Here is an 8,656-nt window from a genome sequence, read left to right on the forward strand (position 1 = left end):
GTCGTTAAACAAACATGTAAGGGTTAAGATTGTAGTAATTGTTTCTTTACTAGTAGTTAAACCAAACATAGGAAGGGTAAGTATTTGTAATTGTTCTTTTACTGTGTTAAACAAACATGAAGGGTAAGATTTTGTAATTGTTTCTTTTACTGTGTTAAACAAACATGAAGGGTAAGATTGTGTAATTGTTTCTTTTACTGTGTTAAACAAACATGAAGGGTAAGATTGTGTAATTGTTTCTTTTACTGTGTTAAACAAACATGAAGGGTAAGATTTTGTAATTGTTTCTTTTACTTACACGTCTGGATTCAAAATATTAGAGTTATTTGACATACAGTAGATGTTTAATATTTCATAAATATATATATATTGCATATGAGATTAATATATGTAAAAGTACTGTTATACCTTCCATAGTACATTCTATAAAAATAATGATCAAAATGGTATTAATTTTAGCTTTTAAGCAGTTTCCACCCAAAATAAATACCATTTAAAATGATTTTTAATCCAGTAGACATTCATTGGATTAAAATGGCATATGGCTTTAAGATTTAGATGCTTGCATTTAATTTTTTAGAAAATTAATTCAGCAGTAGTTGAGTCTTGTGACGAATAGATGTGACAACAATGTATGTGGAAATAAACAACCAATCATATTTTGACTGTCATATACTCTTTCCTTGAAAAATATTGTTTAGACTAAGAACCTTAGAAAAAACAAGAAAAAAATTTAGTGCTTTTTAATTCTGCTCTTTATGAGTTAAATCCTCAAACTAGATGTAGTGTAATGTGAAAACATATATAAAAGCCTTTGATGTTTATGTAAGTGTTTTGTAGCATACTGTTTACCAAAGATGTTCAGTTAGCTTGAGTTGTGTTAAGGTAGATAATTAAATTAAAAGCAAACATTTCTGATTCCTTATTAAAGACGACAAAAACAATTCAAATTGGGTAGTTTTACCTCTGAAGTTCAGAAGGCTTTTCCTTCGTGAGTTTGAACTTATGTTGTGAACAAAATGTGACATAAAATTACCAAATTCCCATTTACACATTGCAGAGCAAGGGTCACTTAATCTTAAAATTAAGGATGCCAATTTTAGTTTTATTATACTGTCTAGAGTGTCAAAACTGAGGAATTAAACTTTGAAATTGAAAAATGAGGAAATAATTTTAAATGTTTACATTCATTAAGAAAAGTAATATGTAATTTACTTTTAAAGATTTTCAGTGTAATATTTTGACATTTCTAAATTGCATTAGTATGTGTTTACTACATCTCATAAATTAAGTGTTAAATAACACCAGTTATTAAGGCAGTATTAAACACAAAATACATCATTCTAACAAAAGAAGTAAAGTTATATGACACACCCTAATATGAATTAAATATCATCATTCGGAATTTTAAGTATAAATCCAAAACCTCCTACCACCACAGGCCACAAACTTTCAGACTTTAGAAATGATGTTGTAAGGTTTGATTTTATTAATGTCTATAATCAAATGTAAAATGGTCTTTAAAAATGTCAATCTTTTTATAATTGTAAAAGCAATCTATTAGCAGTGCCTAATAATGATCTTGGCTAAGTTCAGCCTGTGAATGAACAAGTTCTCATTTATTTGCTAAGATCTTAAACCAGTTAGATTAGATAGTAGTCATATTCCCTTATGGCATATTTAAGTACACTAGATGTAATAGGAGATCTTAGGTTAGCATGTTCTTTCACTCTCATTATCAATTTTGTTTTTCTCAAACTGATGTACCTTTGCTAGAGCAAGGACAGGTAAATTTATAAACAATGAATTGTGATTGTAAAGCAGAAATTCATTTCTTAAATCTAAACAAAGACTGTATGTAACAATTAGGTTTAAACACACATCTCAACTGTATTTGAACCTAATTCAACTGTAACAAGGTCTTTACTGCCCGATGAAGGGCATCTGTTTGAAACATCACAGAAAATAAACTAGAAAAAGTTTTCATTTAGATGTGTCAATTTGTTCCAAGTATTACTGATTATTCCAACTGACCAAGTAATCAAAACGTTACCATTATGTTTGTTGTTAAGCACAAAGCTATATTGTTTTTTTTGGGGGGGGGGGTCCTCATGATTTGAGGTTTTTGGGATTCATTCCTATTGCCAATAAAGTTGCTTGCCCTGTCTTTGTTATGGCAAAGCTAATACTGTCATTAACTTTGAACTTCTGACTCAAGGGAAGGCAAATGGCTAGCAGCACCCTCTATCAACCCTCTGACTACTTAATTGTTAAATGAGGTGTAAGTTCACAGGTTTTTTACATTGTGTAACTGTACTTTTTAATATTGTATAAGCAGCCATGAATAATAACTGCATTCCTTAATGTTGTAACATGCTCACCCTTTCAGCCATGGGGGTGTTATAATGTGATAGTCAATCCCACTATTTGTTGGTAAAAGAGTAACCCAAGAGTTGGTGGTGGGTGGTGATGACTAGCTGCCTTCCCTCTATTCTTTCACTGCTAAAATAGGGATGGCTAGTGCAAATAGCCCTCATGTAGCTTTGTGCAAAATTCAAAACAAACAAACCTTAGTATTGTATAAGCAGGTACAGATATAGGGGATGGGTGCAGGGGTCCTGAACTCTCTGTTTTTTTCAGGAATAAATAACTGTATTATAAGCAGTCGTGGATATAGGATTTCTGAAATCAGCACAGCTGGAATCTACATCTATCCAGTTAAGGCCTTAGCCAATAACTGATTATTTCTAAGCTAATACAACAGTATGAACATCAATAAATTTTGTATGATAAATTTTTATGCCTTGGTTTTTTCCAGATACTCTATAAAGAGATTTGTTTCATCAGAGTTAATTAGGAGATCTACATCTCTTATAACATATAATTGTAACAGAATTTATTTTTCATTGTTTAGAAGTTAGAATTCTCTTGAGAAAGATGTTTTTTTGTATTGGTGATGGTTAAAATGAGTTATGATGCCAGCGGAATTACTGCATAAATAATTTTTTCCAAAAACAAACTGAAAACTGGCATCCTGTTTACCAGTGCTATGATTGTTTTTTTAAATATGATTATAAATAATCAGAAATATATTGTTTTAATTAAAAAAAAAATTAAATATTGGATTTTACTTTTTTTTTTTCTTTATATGAATCACATTACTAAAAATCAAGATTTGAGCTTTGAAATCCCCCGGGCTAATCATTTACAGAATATGATAACATTGTTTTAATGTTGACTTAATTAGATTACTTTAGGACTATATTGTCAACACTTGTTTAGCCAAAATACTATATTATTATAGGAGAAGCCTCTTTTTTCACGTAAAAAATGCTGAAAAGTTTGTTTAAGTGTTACGCGGCTAACGTTTTAAACATTTAGGTGGTATCTTGCCCTAGTGTAAAAATGAAACACTACTGCAGCTAGTGTGGAGGAGCTAAACATTGTTAATTGTTAACATAATAATACCATACAATTTGAATAGACTTTTTAGTTTTATTCTTATTCATTCCCTAATGGTTTTTTACTATGGCAAGATACTTGTTGATTATAAAGCATTTGAGTAACTGTTTAGTCTTAAGTATGTGTTGTGTGTATGATGCATTTTTATGTACAAAGTTTAGGATTTAAAAAAAGTAACTTCTAAATTATTGTACATGTAATCTGAAAATAGGGTTCCAACTGCTCTTCATATTTTTTCAACAAGTCAAATTTAAGTGTGAATTATAACTATATTTAACAATCTTAACTCAAAAAATATTTTCATTTTCTGACATGTAGTTCTTAATGTAATTAAAGACTTAAAAAAAAGTTCATATTTTCATTTTTTTCACACCTGCAAAGAATTTTTCCTTCTAATTATCCCTAATAATAACTTTATTTTTGCTAAGAACTTGTCACTCGTCGACAATTTATCATTCATTTCTTGATTTTCAAGTGTTTTCAATGGTTTTTGGACATGCATTGGTTGAAACCTTTGTAATGGTGCCATACCAAGTGGTTTGATCATTTACTAAGGAGTTACAGCTTCAAAAATGGCTAAAAGGAAATTTGAAATATAATTGGATAGAACAATAACTAGATTATCAAATAATAGTAGAATAAATATATAGGTTTAAAAGTTTTGGGAATTGTGAAAGTATTTGTATTAAATTACATTGTTTGAAAAATTTTCTTCAATGAAAAGACGTTAGATAACTGAGTTAAGGTAAGCTCAGACAGTTGAGTTGGGTTGAATGGATAATAAAGAAAACTTTATTACAAATAACAAAGTAATGAGTGTATAATGTTTGGAAAAGATTTTATCATCATTATGTATGGGTAGTTTACCTAGATACTAGAATTTATATTTACAAAATTAAAAGAAGCATCTGACTGGAGATTGCTTAACTCTTCCAACATGGGGTTGGTCAATTTGACTGAGTCACGTGACCTTCTGTACTCGTTTAAAGTTGACATAAATTGAATACTTATCACTCTCTATATATATTGGGTATATCTTCATGAAATTTGACAGTCTTTCAGTTAATATTACAAGTTTTTCACATACAAAAAGTCATATTTCTTAGTGAAGTACTTTTAATAAAATAAAATAAAGTTTTTTCATTAATATATTATTTGTTTTGAATAGTCCATATGCAAAGTAATTTTCATGTTAAAATTAAGAATACTTTTTGTCATCTCAAAAATCTAAAATTTTCTTTGTGTAATCCCTAAAACCTCCTAAATGCATTTCAAATGTTTTTTCACTAAATCCTTATAGTTTATATGTTATTTTCGAACTTAGAGCTACTTAGGATAAACAAATGTAGTTTCATGTTACACTTTGAAGTCATATTACAAAGAAAAGAAGGTTAATTTAGGTTTATTTCGATTTTTTTTTTTGGTGGTTACGAGGTCAGATCGATTGACCGATCCTGTTTTGAGATTAGGGTAGAGGTAACATTATACATCTATTTAAAATTAAATTTTATTGTTTTATTGCTCTTTGAACCATGTCTAACTGCTATCCGCACCATTATAAGTTGTAAATCACTCGGAGAACATGCAGCTCACGTTACGCTATCGAATTACATTACCCACAAGCTGCTCAAATGCGTGCTTGGTGAACAAGTTTAATTATATTATTATTATTACTTGTTATACCTATTCTAGTCTTAAATAACTTTAAAAGATCCATACTTTTAATTTTAGGTACTTTTATAATGATGAATAAAGAATGAATAAGAAAAACAAGAAATAAAGTACTTACTCATTCTTATTTTTTCTTGCCCTAGATTGTCGAGTAGAGTTAAACCAAATTTTTTTTTTTAGCGATTTTTGTAAAGCACTTAACAATTTTTATTTACTTGAATAATACACCAAAGTATATAGACTAATAACATGCAAAAAGTAGACAAATTCACTTACTTCTGAAAATTTTCCTGGCTTTCTAACTATGAGACAAGCCATTAGAAATTCATCCAAGTTGGTCGTTAACTTTCTCATGGAAACGATGTTGCTACTCAGAGTGACATTGACGGTTATCTGTTCAGAACACAATGTTATACAATACGCCATTTGATAGATGAAAACCTTGACTTTCTGTTTGTTATAAATAATATATAATGAAACGTAAGAGAGAACTATCAACCAATTGTGAAAGAGAGGATGTGGCAGGAGGGGTCTGATTTTCTCTTTGATAGTTCTGTAACAAAACAAAGTTGAAGGCCATAGAAATTATGGTCTGTTTGAGCAACAACGATTTTGTAGAGAGCATTTTATGTTTAACCATAAATGAAGAATTTTCAGTTTCGCAGTTATTTCTAGGACTATTGGGATACATTAATAAGAGGAACTTGAGAAATGGCTGATATAATACCTCTGTTGAATTCTAGTATATGAAGAAAGTATATTACAAAGTTTTAGCAGGCCAAAACAAAAGTTCTAGTTTTGTTTTTAAAGTTATTTCTTGCAATATAAAACATTAAATTAAATGGAATTACTAAGCAGTACGATTTACATCCCTTAATATTGTATCTATAGTTCACAACTGACCATAATGGAATATTCTTCTTAACCATTACTGAATCTGACAGGTATGTTGTTTTTAAATTAGCCATCATTTTGAGTGAATAAAGTTGTATGATGTGTAAGAAAGTATGCTGTTTAGCATAATTTAACTTTTATTGTTGAATGTTTTGTTCAAAAATTTTATAACTTGTATGTGGACACATGAAAAGCTGTAATTGTGTGCCTCTGAAAGTCTTTGTATTGCTGTTAGTCTTTATTGGAAGTTTGTTGTTGTTTTTTTTTTTTTTAGCTCTTTGAACTTCTGAATTTTGTTGCGGAGAGTTTCATCTTTACCTACATTGGAGTGTCAGTGTTCACTTACCAGAAACATCGCTGGAATGTTTGGTTCATCCTTGCGTCTTTTGTATCCTACCTTACAATTTGTACATGGTACTCATCTGGTTTCTTCCTAACATGTTTAATAAATGTGTCCAATTAAAGTTAACCTTCACTGTTGCAAGTGAACTTAAATTTGCAAGTATAGATATGGCAGAAAGTTTTCAAATGGTTTTTAATCAAGTAGATAAACAAATACAGCCATTTTATAATACTGATAAGAAATGTTCAGAATCAAAGCTTAATTCTGCAGTCTATGAAAATTCTTGTAGGGGCATAATATCTATATCTAGAAAACATTTAAAGTGTGTTATAAAATAAAAATCAAAGCTATATTTGTTTTAAAAACTACCAAACTGCTGGAACTAAAATTTGAGGGGTTTTACAAGAATCTGCTGATAAGTTTTAAATGTAAATGTTTCTGTAATGTTCCAAGTGCTATTTCTAGGAATTGTTTTTCTTTAACATTGTTTGTATCAGCTTGCCATTGCTGTGGGACGAGCAGTTAATATCTATCCTCTGTCATTTCTTATGAACTTGGGTAGACACAACAAAATCCCCTGCAATTTTCAACACATGCTGTTTTTCTCAGGTATTAATGTTTATATCAAATGGTATAGTTATTGTAGTTACATAATTAGTTGTAATTATGGTAAACTGTGTTCTCAGATGTGTATACTCGTAGTTGCCATAGTTAAAGAATTAGTTGTAAATGTTCATAATAAATCATGTATCATCAAATGTATGGTGCATAATATATATGCTTGTTAAAAGAAAAGTGGTGGAAATTACTTATGATACCATTAAATCTAGGAATTGGCACTAACATCATGAGTACATTTGTTCTTTTGTGGGAAATAGCCATTAAATTTGTTTAAGAAAAATAATGTTTTCAAGGAAGCAGGAAAAAGTAAGGTATTTATTTTAGTTTTCATTCAAATATAAAATTAGTAATGTGTGATTTTGCAGTAAGTTGTATTTTTCATCTATTTTTCAGTGTTAAAAGACTACTGTAAATTTTTTCGAACATTGCCAAATTGTAGACTGTCAAAATATTACTTTATTTTTTCTGATAAGTTTCACTCAAATATGTCAAGAAGGAATCCGATGAGTAACATTTGGTTTTGCTGTCATATGTGAAAGTCATTGAAGGTATGATATTACACTGAAATTTCATATCAATGACTAGATTTGAGTGAATAACTCAACCAATATAATTTATTACGTATGAGCATTGATAATTAGTGTTGCATAAAATAATCAATTAATTGAAATTAGGATTAATTTCATGAAAACAATTAACTAATCAAAAAATAGCGATTCCAATTATTACTATTTTAGATTATCCCAACTATCCAAGTCTCATCTGAGAATAATCAATAAGTTGAATGTCATCATTTCAGGAGTCCAATGATTAATTGCATATTTTAAAACATTAAATTCAGTAAGAAAAATTCAATAGCACTGTTTTTTGCATGTAATTAAAAACCCTGAAAAGAAATCTTTCTTTTTTACCTTTCATTATTAAAAAGTTAAGCAAAATTACCATGTTTAACCTGTCACTTGTTTTTTTTTCTGTTTATATGAACATTCTTAATTCAGTTCTCAGACATACAAATATCTAAGTAAATATTAAATATTTTATACATTTATTTAATGAACTAGTGAACCAAGCTGTACATTGATGATATGAATAAGCTGTTTTCACTGGTTCTTCTGTATAATGATTCTTGTAATGTCATTTGATACAGAATACATGTATTTACCATGAAGTGTTTATAAAAATACTGAAAATTGTATGCTTTTCCATAGGCTTAAGAGGAGCCATGGCTTTTGCTCTTGCTATCCGAAATACCATGTCTGAACCTCGTCACCTGATTTTGACTACAACTTCTTTAATTTCAATAATAACTGTGATGATTTGTGGGGGATCAACAACTCAGGTCCTAAGCTGGTTGGGTATTCCGTAAGTACTAGTTGAAAATATCACATGGATATAAATGTATTTTACATATACAGTAGACATTTATTAAAAGTTACTCACCAATGGATTGCCAGTTTAGTAATTTTTGCTTCCTCTCTATTTTATTTTATTTTGATTATTGACAGTTTGTGCAGAAATCTGTTTCTTAATCCATGTGTTGAAATGATATTACTATGTGGTAATGATTACTTTTTATGGCAAGTTATGAAGAAATGGGGAGGGAGTATGAAGTGTACCTCAAACATTGTCTTCTCAAATATCATTGAAGCATTTTTTAATTTTATT

The 8,656-nt window shown here is 29.3% G+C and overlaps 1 protein-coding gene and 1 long non-coding RNA gene across 6 annotated transcripts in view; both read left to right on the plus strand.

The window, feature by feature from the left end:
- LOC106457476 (tankyrase-like protein) overlaps positions 1–8,656 on the plus strand; it is a 167,279-nt gene that overhangs the window by 115,573 nt on the left and 43,050 nt on the right. The gene's annotated exons all lie outside the window — the stretch shown is intronic.
- On the plus strand, positions 6,195–8,347 carry LOC111085332. The gene is made up of 3 exons (XR_002610173.1): positions 6,195–6,415; positions 6,868–6,979; positions 8,200–8,347. It is a non-coding gene; the product is annotated as an uncharacterized LOC111085332 (long non-coding RNA).

This window comes from Limulus polyphemus, unplaced genomic scaffold (genome assembly GCF_000517525.1).
Source record: "Limulus polyphemus unplaced genomic scaffold, Limulus_polyphemus-2.1.2 Scaffold336, whole genome shotgun sequence".
NCBI lineage: Eukaryota > Metazoa > Arthropoda > Merostomata > Xiphosura > Limulidae > Limulus > Limulus polyphemus.